This window comes from Calidris pugnax, unplaced genomic scaffold (genome assembly GCF_001431845.1).
Source record: "Calidris pugnax isolate Ruff unplaced genomic scaffold, ASM143184v1 scaffold56, whole genome shotgun sequence".
In the NCBI taxonomy this organism is placed as follows: domain Eukaryota; kingdom Metazoa; phylum Chordata; class Aves; order Charadriiformes; family Scolopacidae; genus Calidris; species Calidris pugnax.
Window position 1 is genome coordinate 18,400,841 of NW_015090839.1, and position 13,639 is coordinate 18,414,479.

General features: G+C 45.0%; 1 protein-coding gene across 5 annotated transcripts in view; it reads right to left on the reverse strand.

Annotated features, from left to right (window-relative positions):
* Positions 1 to 13,639, reverse strand: part of DPF3 (D4, zinc and double PHD fingers, family 3) — a 182,797-nt gene that overhangs the window by 18,629 nt on the left and 150,529 nt on the right. The gene's annotated exons all lie outside the window — the stretch shown is intronic.

The following is a 13,639-nucleotide window of genomic DNA, read 5'->3' on the forward strand; positions in this document are numbered from 1 at the left end:
CCCCTACATGCGTGTCGACTCCAGCTTTGCAAAACAGCGGTATCACAGTAGCAGGGTCAGCAATGGGCTTTCTGGAGGGGAAAATACAAACAAACAAACCAAAGGTAGGATCAGTGTTCCTTCTGCAAAACAAAACAAGAGAAATATACCGCTGAAACAAAGCACTGTACTCCCAAACCACCCCTATCAGGCTAAGGCAGTCCCTAGGTCACCTGCAATAATCTATTGCTTGCCTTTTTGGAAGGTATTTAGCATCGCTCTCTGACACACAGGAGCATTAACACTGTGCATAGTTGGGGCGGGGGGCACGGGAGGGTGATATTGCCAATTGCCCATCTATAAAAACTAGGACTAAAGATACACACAGCCAGCACTACAGCATGCTACTTCTAGGACCTTACATCACCAGGTGTGCAGTGAGGTTTTCACCTGTAGCCAATCTGCTGTTCTCAGACTCGAGCTAATGGGCAAGAAAAAATCTCCACCTGCACCAGCCTAAATGTCTTAAGAGGGGAGAAAGAAAGGCTGCTTCTCCAATAAGAAAAAAAGACACGGCTAAAATAGATGTGGGCATAGATGTCCCACCTTCATCACCAGACCTATCAGCTGTGGTTTTTTGTGTCACCACACCACCCATCGCCATCCTACAAGAAGCTTCTGTATTTTCTAGCTAGCAAAGCACACAGTCGCTGAGACTTGCCAGGTAAGGCAATAATGCTGTAGGGAATATATTTCCTTTATGTGTCTATGAGACCACCAAATGGTGTAATAAAGATTTTGGTTTTCCAGTTGTACTCCCATGGTAGTGATACAAAAACTAAGCCTGTCCAAAGAAATGTGTGTACAGAAGTTATTAAGGAAATTGAATAGAAAATAAGAGATATTTAAGGAAGGAAGGATCAATGACATTGTTCCTATCACTCTTAAGCCTTTGAATAAATGTTTTGACAGTAGTGATGAGCTCAGATTGGCTAAGAAGATCACTGGGCTTTGGAGCCCTTGAAATGTCAGCACAAAACAAGAGTCAGATTTTACTGAGACTTACAGTGGACCAAGTCCAAACTAAAGTTCTAGGGACACTGAAACCGCAACGGTGCAGAAGATTTTGTGATGCAATACCTTTTCTTGCTGAGAGGACCTCAAATAATCTCTGATACTACCAAAGTAGCAGAACCTGACATGACACTGAAATGTTCCTCCAGATCTGATTTACAGCAAATGCAGAACCTCATTCCAACACCAGTAAATAGTACAAACGTGCCACGCTACACATGGGGGAGGAATTCATCCCCACAGCAGTGGGACAGCTTCCAGAAAGGTTGTACAGTGCTGGAATACATCACAGAAAACAACTCATACAGGGAGGCGAGTTAATCAGAGAGTTAAATAGCTTCAGTCTATATTTGAAAAGAAACAGAAAGAATGGAATCACACTTACAGAAATAAATCACAGCTAAATGCATACACACATTCACACGCTCACTTGCCTGCGTACACACATTGCTCATTGCCGACACTCCAGCTAGAGACTCTCCCTTTCTCAAACGACATGAAGGTCAGGTTCTGTTCATTACTTTATCTCTGTCCCTTCACAGCCATTCCTGCTCTCCTCCAGTGATCAGTCTTGACTGTCTCATTCCTCATTTGCCTCAAAAACACCTCTGCAGGTTTTCTGTGCTGCATCTCTTATCAACGGTGCCTCATCCTTGAGGTGATCCATCCTATTTTGCAGAGCCCTTCTTAAGAACCACACCCACCACAAGCCCAAAAGAAATGGGCTCTTGTGGGCTGACGATTGCTTAGAAAATAGTAATGGTGGAGTGAAGGCCATGGTGGCTTCTTTTTAGTAGCAATGCAGAAATATTTTGCAAAAATATACCAATTCACTCACTCCATTGAGCTCTCTCTCCAAATGCTGTGAGTACAAGAGTCCAACCAAATGCTCACAGCCATGTCTGCACAGCCACAGATTGCTCTGTTAGCCCAGGGCTTATGGCATGTCTAAGGGAAAAAGACTATCTCATGGACATGTGTTTCTTCAGCCTCTAAGTCAGATCCTCTTTCACATTAAACAACGTGCCTTGTGGTACTTGACCTCAGCCTAATGTCATTGGAAAGACTATTTTTACTTATGCCAGCAGTGATCAGGCACCGTAGTGCATGGCAAGCATGTCAGCAGATACTCAGAACATTAACATTCTTTTTCCTGCTCTCTCTGCTCTCCTTCACCATCTCTCTGGGTTCAAAACCCAGTGTTCTTCATGCCCTATGAGAAAATTCACACGTCCAAGACCTCCTGGAGCAGGGTTAACAAACACCATCCCTGCTCCATATATCACAGCACTTCTTGGCATTCCTTCTGTGGCAGAATATCTGAAGACAAAGCCCTGTAGCTGCATATGGCAGGCTACTACACGGACATTCAAATTCCCATTAAAAAAACATGGGGTAAAATTCAGCCCACAGACAATTTTGTTCTACACAAAGAGTGGTCCAAAGTGAGGTTCAAGTTACAGACACTGTGCCACGAGCCAGAGAGCTAAAAGTCCTTCTTGCTTAGTTTCATCACTTATGAGGTCAAGATAAAGACACAGGTTATTTTGCTAATTTGTGATAAACAGCATTTGCTATGGTGAGGATGTGCAGCAAAGAGTCTGCAGCAGAAACTCAGTTAATTCAGGTGGTGGTTCAGCCCTGGCAAACCCTGGATCACTCTCACATGTCTGTATCAGCTCCGCAGATCTAACAGGGAAAAGAAGTAACACATATTTATGGTGTCACCGAAGTCAATAGACAGACCTCTAAAATACACCCTGGGAGCAGTTCTGTTGAAGGAGAAGGTGATATGTTAACATCAACAGTTTCTAACCTACCATAACTATTCTCTACCTAAACTTTTGCTATGCTGCAACAGCTATAAACAACATAGACAATAAAACTTGCAAGGAGAAGGTTTCCAACAGCTCCCTTTGTCTTAAAGCAATATTTTAAAGTATAGATCTGGTCTGAAAGCTCTCTCATCTTTGTCAAAACTCTCCTCTGAATCTGAACCCTGTGACTGAGACCATATTTTATGGTGACACCAGTGTTTCACATGCCACTGGCTTTAATTGTACACTATGTCCACCAGACATCTAGTCAGAGGAACAGGGGGCGAGCACATTCAGAGACCATTCCTTCTCTCCTGCACCCACTGCAGTTGCAGGCTGGCAATAAGGAGAATTTTAACATAAATACCCTAAATATATATATATCTATCTAAAAATCTCTTCCGCTTATGCTTGCTGTATAACACTAAAGACCAAAACTGACATTAAAGGGCAGGAGCAATCTGCTGCTCCCAGGCGCTCTGTGACCAGTGAAGGCCTTAGAACGGCTCATTAGTGCTTCTTCAATAATGGATTCTGCATTGCAAGATTAATTGCAGCCATGTGCTCTGTCACACCCGCCACAGACTATTTAAGTTAACAATCCAATCAATAACCTTTTCCAAACAAAGGCAGAGATTATCTTGAGGGGAAAAAATAAGCAAAGGCTCCTTTTTTAAAACAAATGTGAAATTATTTATACAGAGTAAAAGGAATTTTCACCCAGTTTCCAATTCTTTCTCTTATCTTCACTGTGTAGTGGTGGGCTTTTTAGTCAATAGCATAATGCAAACCCACAGGGCTCCTGGCTATATCGCATCAGAATTTTTTCCATAAACTCTTCATGTCTCTAAAAAACCATAAATACATATTACAGATATAATTACCTATGTCACAGGAACCCCATCCAAATAATGGAACTTTTGCATGCAAAGAAACTGCAAAATTTCCTCCTGCTAAGATTGAATAAGGATTACTGTGACCACTGCCATCATTAGACAGAAGTATTATCATTGCTCTTACACAAGAAAGAAAAAGTAACCTGCAAATCTAATAAAGGATATAATTTTATGGTTATGATATTAAAATTTAGCCCTCATTTGTCTAAGAAAGCACATGTAGAAATATGTAGTGTCAACAATGGACAGATTAGAAAGGGCCCTTAAAAACCCAAACCATCCAGCCACACCGAAAGGCTTGGCTCTGCCAGAATCCCAGAGCTCAAGGAGCTGCACCTCTCAGAAAAAGAGCAAATGTTACTGAAGGGTAAGGATGGGGAGACCTTGGCATTTTCCTGCTGCAAGGGAAGAGCTCTTGTCTCGCCCCCTCTGGCACAGAGCCCTGCTGAATCCAGCCTTAAGAAAAACAAACAAACAAGGAAGTCTCACCAGTAGGTAACATTGGGTTTTATTACTATTAGACAGAAGAGGAGGAGAGGAAATGTTACCACTGTGAATTTCTATGTACTGATGGAAATGGGAGAAGCTGGCTGTTTCTCCCAGTGTCCGAGGCACCATGTTCCAGCACCACCAACTCTGCTACAGAAGTGAGTCCAAAAGGAGGATGTTTTGGAGGGGCCTCGATGAATAGCCTGGTCAGTCTGATTTGGTCAGAGACCAATTTTCCTCTCAACTAATACGCCACAATATGCCAGTAATTGTGGAAGAATTAACGCCTTTAATAATTGATGGAGCTCTGAAACCATTCAGCTGTAGCAGAGCTTATAGTTCCTATTATTTCATTTCCTGGCCCTATAGTGGTTCTGGCCAGCATGGGCAGAGCTTGGACGGAGCCTGCAGAAGGGGAAGGGGCACTCTGCTGCATTAGCACCCGGGGCCGGCAGCCAGCTCCGCTCCGGAGGTGGTTTGCTTCTTGGTACTGCCAGTTCCAGTGGAAAGAGAGACATCAATTACAGGCAATCGCTCAAATAGTCAGCATCAGTAGAAGAGAGCCCGCTTTAATTGCTCACCTAAGGGACAAAGCCCCTGTGCAAGAGGGTTCTGTCCCAGTCAAAGTTAAGCAAGTGCAATTGGAGTCAATGGGAACTGAAAACAGGACAGACCTGTGTTTGAAAGCAATTAATGCCGGAGCTATCGATGAAGTTATAAAATGGTGGTGTGTGGAGGGTGGCACCTGCAGCTCGCTTTCCTCCTCTACCCTGCTGTTGCTTTAGCCACGCACACACCAAAGAGAAAGGAGGGAGCAAGCTCCTACGGAAACAACCCTCATCTCGAGGCACTCCCCAGAAAATTTTGTTTCCCAAGGAGGAAAGTCTGTCCACCAGCTCAATTCACTCCCAGCTTTGACTCTACACCACCACAGAGTTTCCTCTGAAATGTTTTTAAGCATCAAGAGCATCGGCTGGGACAAAGAGCCTGGGCTACAGGGGGCACATTGGGAGCAGAGCTTGGCTCAAAGGCTGCTCACATACATAAACAAACTGTAGAATCTGTGCATACACAGACTCAGGTGCACCCAGAGAGATTAGACAAGTCAGAGTTATGGTGTCTGGCACGGGGCTGTGGGAGGAGCTGGGTGGGATTCAGGGGTGACCTCCAGAGCATGCAAAGACAGAAGCCAGGAGCAAGTCATTCTAGGCATCCTACTGGTTTATCACTCAAATTCCCCTCTCCTCACATGCCATCCCCTTGGCAGCAGATGCCACAAGACTTACAGTAAAACTACTTGAGAAATGTTTTAAAACTGTTTTACTGCGATAGGTTTGTGTGTGTCCTTCCCTGCAGAGCTCCCCTTCCTCAGTGTGCACAGTTCAGCCATACGTATCTTAGCAGGGAGAAATAAAAAACGTAAGTAAGAGATTTTTAAAAGCCTCTAAAAACTGCCTACAGTTAACTTTGGCATATACAAATCACCGCCTGGGGAGAACACCCTCATTTGGGCTGGTGATGTTGCAGCCAGAGCCTCTGCTCTGGGCTCAGGTTTGCCAGAGGGAGAACGAGACCTGCTGGGATGCCCGCTGCTGCTTGGGGGTTCCTCTCTGGCCAGACACGCCTGCCCCTCCAAAACCACCTGGGACAGGCTGAAATCTGCTCCTCCATTTCTTAACGCCCGGGGGGCTGGGCTGTGGCAGAGTCTTGCTCCTCTGCCTTCCCCACCAAGGACGAGCAGTGGGGATTGAAGCACACACTGGACATGTCACTCAGTTCTTTGCAAAGATTACAGAATGGTTCAGGTTGGAAGGGACCTTAAAGACCACCAAGTTCCAACTCCCCTGCCATGGGCAGGGACACCTCCCACCAGACCAGGTTGCTCAAAGCCCCATCCAGCCTGGCCTTGAACACTTCCAGGGATGGGGCATCCACAGCTTCTCTTGGCAACCCCTTCCAGTGTGTCCCTTCCAGGGATGGGGCATCCACAGCTTCCCTAGGCAACCCCTTCCAGTGTCTCACCACCCTAACAGTAAAGAATTTCTTCCTGATATCTAATCTAAGTCTCCCCTCTTTCAGTTTAAAACCTCTACCCCCTGTCCTATCGCAACATTCCCTGATAAAGAGTCCTTCCCCAAAAAAATGCTGTAATAAGGCAGAAATAAGGAAGCAAACTGGGCTCTGGGCATTTGTGACCTGGGGGGTCAGAAATGGCCCCCAACCTTCAAGCCAAAGGGAACGGCACATGCCCACAATGTCCCTTCTCAGAACCAGCCAACACTCCGCTCCCTTCTCATCCAGACCGGCCCCCATTAGCCGACCCTGGCCGCTAGACAAAATGTCTATTTCTTGCCTAAGAAAAAGAATGTGGAAGCACTCAAATAACCTCGCTCTGAAGCATCAGCTTGTTAATGCACTGGTAAGGCATGCCAGCACTGTACAATTCCTGGGGGTGAATTAGGTCAGAGTGACCTCCAGAAAACCCACCAGGCTGCATCGGCTGGGCGCGCGCATCGCATTATGGGTAACGATCTGCTAATTGCCAGGAGGCACTTGGGCTGCTTACCAACACCAACAGGAAGGAAACCTGCCTGCAGGCACCTCACGGACTCCATATGCCAGGGACATAGCTCCTAATAACGAGAATAAACCCATTTATAGAGCGCGAAGCGGGCAGGAGGACAGGCATGGAATGCTAATGCTGCCCAGCAGGTACCCCTCACGGGGGTGGGCTGCCTGAGACCCCCCCCCCACCAGCAACACCACCCACGCAAGGCAGGGCAGGCTTTGCGTTGGGCTGCAGAGTGAAGAAGGGGTGAGGTAGATGGGGATGAAAATGCGGGAGTGGGAGGAAGGCTGCTTATCCAGACAAGATGAATCACCACAAACCTGGAAAACCAACATCCCCCTTGCCCAGGGGACATTTTTGTTACCCTTCAACAAACTGCAGTGGAAAAAAACCTCCGGCGCGGCTCCGACCTCGTCGCTATGCACTGCAGGCTCCCCAGCCAGGCCAGCTCACACACCACAGAGCTTTCAATCAACTGGCAGGCTCACTAAACCCTTTCAAAATGAGCAACCAAGCAAAAATACTTGGTCATAAACACTAAAAATAGGAATGGAGGATTGGGTTTTGTTTTGCTTTTTAACTTGGTGAAGCCAGTTCTTCCTAGTGCATTAAATCCACCTCCCTGGCAGCCCATTTAGAACATCTCCTCCCCCCTGGGAGAGCCAAAAATCCCCCACTATGAGAGGAGTGGGTTGGTATTTAAAATGCTAGGGAAACGGCAGCCTGAATAGCCTTCCACAAGAGCGTCACCTTCATTAAACACCCCCCATAAAACAAGATACCAGCTCTGCCCCTCCTCCCCTCCCTTTCTCCTCAACATGGGCTCTGCTACCTGCTTGAATTCACATCTGCTCTCCAAACACCTGGGGTGCACAGCAGATATGTCCAAATACCTTCCCCATGATTTCTGTGCTTCTCCTGCCCTGCTAACACAGCCCAACAGACAGCAGCACACCTGGAGGGATGCCCAGCGCTGCCCAGACTACCCATCTGATCAAGGTAGCTCCAGCATTTCCATGCTGACCCCACAAAGCCTGTCCTAAGCTGAGCTGGCAGTGGACAGGACACCTCATTTCTCTGGGGCATTCCGACTGGAGCTTCTCCACTGGGATTATGCAGGGAAGAACCACAGAGGCAATGCTTCATGACATGGGCACCTCTTCACTAAAAACAGGCCATGTTCACCCAGTCAGTACAGAGGGCATCAAGAATCACAGAATGGTTAGAGTTGGAAGGGACCTTAAAAATCATCAAGTTCCAACCCCCCTGCCAGCGGCAGGAACACCTCCCACCAGACCAGGTTGCTCAAAGCCCCATCCAGCCTGGCCTTGAACACTTCCAGAGGCAGGTGACCCACAACAGCCCAAGTCAACCTGTCCCAGTGTCTCACCACCCTCACAGTAAAGAATTTCCTCCTGATATCTAATCTAAATCTCCCCTCTTTACGGTTCCACTCCCTGATAAAGACAACTCCTCTGCCCTGCTGTGGTCCTCCTCAAGCACCAAGGGCCACAGGGAGAACTTCAGAGGTGATTTCACCTGCAGGACATGAAACAGCCATCCCATAAAAGTAACTGTCAATTGAACACAGTAGGCTGGGTTTACACTGATGGATTACGGGAAAGGAAAGGGAAAAAGGAGAGAGTATTACTGGTCTGTGGTCAAACTTTCTAGAAAGATTAAGGAACGATGCTAGACTAATTCCCCGACAGCGCAGTTCCAGAAATTTCAAATCAAATGGCAAACTCCAGAGAAATTATTTCAATGTCATCATTTTAATAATAAACTTAACTACGCAGAAGACACCATGCCATTGCATAGGCAGTAACCTCACTGTTGTTACATGAGGTATCCATGTATCATCCAGGTAGAGAAATTCAGCACATGATGGGTAAGTTGTTGATAACCACTGTGAACACACTGTAGATGCAAGAAATCTGGTTTCCCACACAAGCATAATTTACACTGCTGCTAATGTGATTGTATGTTCAGACATAAGTAGAACTACCTCACTCAACTAACAAAAAAAACCCAATTTGGAGCAAGTTACTTCAGCTGCTCACTGATTTAAAGAAATTGTTTCAGCTGCCAATGGGCAGTGCTCTCCACACACACTCTCCATTGCTTGCAATGCACTGCCAGAAGCTGGTAAAATACCCTCATCTATAATTTTTTCCCTTTCTTTGTTAGTTAAACTCCCCTGCTTGGTTGGGAATTTCTCCTATAATTTTTTCCCTTTCTTTGTTAAACTCCCCTGCTTGGTTGGGAATTTCTAAGTGCCAATTGAGATTCCATCATACAGCAACCAGCTTTTCACTTCCCCATCAAAGTCCCAGCAACATCAATATCTAGAGGGAAGTAAGAGCTATAACTGCACCCTGCAGAGCATCAGTACGCGCTCAGTAGGAGGGGATGAAATGTCTCAGTTTACTCTCTAAAAAATGCAATTTCAGGGTGATCTAAACATCTGAGTGAAGGAATGAATTTGAATGAAGTAGTTTCAGTCAAAAGCAAGCAGGAGGGGAGAAAGGGTTAAGAGGCAGCAGAGGGAGAAACCGATTTTTCAGAAAGGGTGAGATTGTGCCAGTGTTTCACAAACAAGAAGCTGGACTTTCATTTTGGAGCAGTACCTTGCTTCAAAAGTGAGCTCAGAATTGTTTTTAAGAGACAGAAAAAAAAATACTTACAAATGAAATGTTTCATTCAAGCTTGCACACACTTGGCAGTGGGAAAGGGTCATTTCATTGAGGAAAAAAAAAAGATGTTTTCCATTTCAAATCAAACCAAAATCTTTTCTCCTCACCAGGGTATTTTTCACTTCAGCCTTTTTTGTGTGTCCAACAAAATAATGCCAGAGACACTAAAATGGTAGGATTTTTGTTTGTTTTTCACCAGAGACACCAAAATGGTAGGATTTTTTTGTTTGTTTTTCACTGGAAAAACACCAGATTAAAATCCACGATGTGTTTTCTCAGAGCTCACCAGAGCTTCCACCCCAGATCAGCCAAGTGAAAGTGCAGGCCAATCTTTAACCTATAACAAGTGAGTAGCATTGCTTTAACCTACACAACCAATACTTTGTAGCAGCTAAATACCACACCAGATTAAACATGAAATTAGCTAGTACCATGGCAGTGGACACAAATAACCTTGATTAAACAGTTCACTAGTCCTGCTACTTTTCAGCACCAGAGGAATTGCTTAACAAAGCCTATACAAAAGTAGATTATCATATTATCATATCTTATTATTATATTTAATGCCAGAAAATGATTTTCCACAGTACTATGGGGTTCTGTGAATCTTCTGACCCTGCTCTTAGCTGGCTGCTACATTGGCTAGTGGGACTGTTGCTCAGTGGTCCTGTCAGTGGCAAAAAGGTTGGGAAGTCCTTTCCTACAGGCTGGTCTGACAGGGCTCTTGGCACCCCAAGTCCTCTCACCTTTAACAGCTGTTGAGGGTGCTCATCACCTGAGACATTCACTGTTAGGTGGGATCCCATTACCCCTGAGATGTTTGGCAATTCTTAATGCTGGCTGCACTGAGCCTAATAGAAACTTGTTCTTCTTCCCATAATGCCAAATGTGTAAATATGTGAACAGTCACAGAAGAATCTAATGGGTGCAGATGTCCTTAGGAAGTTATTTATTTCTTTCTTAGATAACTAAGTACTTGTAAAGTCTCACCCTTAATGGAAGTGAGGAAGGGGTCTTGGAGAGGTAATTAATGAAGAGGCTGACCTGGCCTTGCACAGGAAACGAAGCTCCCTAACCCAGGGAAGGTTGTCTTCACCAGGTAAAGGAATACATGGCTCTGGACCATCTGGATGTCTGAAAAGTACAACAGTGATCTGAATTCAACTTAGAGTTTGTGGACAGTTAAAAATTCTTCTAAGCATCCAGGCTGATGGACACAGACACACAGTTCCTGGGGAAAGACCTGAGATGAGCTGGGACCTGTTCTTTAAGAAGCCCAAGCCCAGAGATCCCAGCAATGGATGAGACTGAGCCAAGATTCACCTGCAGAATCCACTGCATTGTAAAACTAACTGTTGAGCCTGAGGAAAGGGCTGGAAAGACTTTAGTGTTGTTTAACATATTTAAGCCACTCCCAGCAGATAACTGATGTGAAGCTACTAAGACTTGTACCAACCAGGGAAAGTTAATTTCTCAAACATGAGCTTAAAACCACCACGTGCAAACTCCACCATACAAAGTGCTACATGAACTTGATAAAAACCATACCCCTTTAGTGACAGCACAGCTTTCAACTGTTTCCCATCCAATGACTTCCTCTCACATTGGAGCGCTGACCTCAATACTAACTCCTGAGATCATCATATGAAGAAGTTAATGGATACTGGCTAATGAAAGTAGACCAAACTAGTAGGCTAAATCTTCAGCAACACCTGACTAAATTCTCTCTAGCATTATTTAAAATCTCTAATCTGTTTCAAAAAACAGAAGGCTGAAAGATTTGGTCACTTTCATTCTCCTCCTGCAGTCCACAATGAAGCCACCAACACCAGGACACTAACAGCAACGACTGAAGAAACAATGAGAAGGGCCTGCAGTCCAAGCAAAAAATTACTCTTAACAGCTGTGCAAACCTAGAGGTAAACTAGAGGATCTTACTGAGAATTGGTTATGGAAGATGAACAGCACTGAGAAATTAAAATCCACTTGGAAAAAAAAAAAACTCAGCCTAAGACACTGAAGGGAGGCTACATCTGTTGCTGCTCAGGAGGTACCATCCACCAGCTGGGATCCCAAAGAAGGAGCACCCCTCTGCAAGCTCCCCAGAGCAGCTCTCAGCCAATCAGTAGTTCCAAGAGCTTCAGCCCACCAACCAGCTTCCATGTGCAAAGTCTATTGCCTTTTCCTCAGCAGTGCCATAAACTGGTTTGTAGGCCACTCAGAGCTACCACAGCTATCTTAGACAACATTAAACAAAACTGTTTCTAATTATATCCTGGATGGAAATGTTAACCACAACACCGTGCTCCAGAAATCTGTGCTTTTTTAAAGGTAAATGTCATCCTTCTCCTGTCATGGCACACACACCATGGAGAATTACAGGTTGCAAGGACAAAACATCAAATAACAGATGATACAGTAAACGTTTTTAACACACACACAGCAAGAGCATTTGTTGAAACAGCAAAAAATGCAGTCAGATCTTAAAAAAACATACTGGTGAAATTAAAATGCCACAGATGGATGGCTCTCATCTGACATTCAAATCAAAGGTAACACTAAACTGTGGCAAATGTCCAGCTTTGATATAGCAAAGGAAATACAATTTTACAATAATTTCCAAGGGACAATGGAGATCTTAAACACATCCAAGCCATAATTTGGGCAAGCCTAGCCAAAGCTAAGGGGAACAATCACTGCTTATGTGCTCTGCTACTTATGCTTTAGGTAATTGAGCTCCTCCTCAGCCATCTTCAACACCAGGGATGGAAGGGGGTACAGAGATGTTTATGTCATTGCCAATGAGCATTAAAAGCTTGGTTTAGAGAGGGCTTTTTTATCATCTGTAAGCTGATGGATCTGATTACAAGTAGGGCTCACAGCTTCAGGATGCAATTTTAACCAGATTATTTTTTCCTGATTCCAGGCAAAAGTTTGGAACAGATCTTAAACCAGCGCAGTATTCTAGTTCAAGTCAAAGCAAAGAAGCCAATGCCATTTTCAGCCATCCAGAGAACTCAGGATTCCAGCCCTCAGCTTTGCCAGCATTCAGTTCAGTCTCAGCCCAGGGAATCCTGGCTTTGGGGACAACCATTAGCTGCTGCAATGCTGACACTTTCACTAGGTCTTCCTGCCATGTCTGCATCTCACCAACAAGAGCCATTCTCCAGACATGAAAATAAGACACCTTCCCAGCCGGCATGTCAACATAAGCCTGTTCTGGGGCTTAGGGAACAGTGGTATTTTTTTCTGTTCAGATAATTTCTGCAAAATTAAAACTTCCCTTTAGAACATTTCTATTTCCAGGCCTGCAGCTTAAACAAAAACCCAACCCACAACAACAAAAAAGCACCAAAATGTTAAAAGTAATAAGACTTCTACAGAGTTCTTCTCTGGAGTCTGACAGCCTGTAACAATAGCTCTGCTGTGGTAGGAAGGATCCCATTCATCTAAACAGGGTGTTGACAGACATCCATAAAGGCCAATTTCAACGTACACTTTCACTCCTGGTTACCTTAGCAGAAATGTCTAGCTCTGCTCTCCGCATCCATCACACTGGGGACAATGAAAATGACAACTGCATTAGAATGGGAAATGACCTATTGAACAAGAAAAGTGCACTGATGCCACAAGCAGTTTCCTTCCTTCCTTTCTTCAACTTCCCTTTCTTTGATTTGTCAGCATTCAGCTTTGCCCTCAGTCCAACCTCCGTCTGGGTGTCTCTGTCCTATGCAGCACAGCAGAAAGCTCGAGAGGAGCTAGAAGAACAACAAAAGCAGCCATGGCCAGGGGCTCAGGATCTGTCATCACACACCCTCCCTCCTCTGTTTGCTTTGGGGTAGGAAAGAAGATTATTTGCTCCCCCATGAAATCCCCAAGGAAAAGTAGTTTTGTACGCCTACAACTCAGATTATTTTAAGAATATCTGAGACCAAACTGCAGAAAGGAAACTGGAGGTTGCTAGGAGGGACTTTAAAACCAACAACCCTGTCATCCAGCATGTGCTCTAAGGAGAGCATCATAGCCACCTTCTCAGCACAGCTCAAAAATACAGGTAGCACCTTACCCCAACTTTTCAGCCACCTCTCATCCCCAGGACCCAACAAGTAAGAAGGAAGG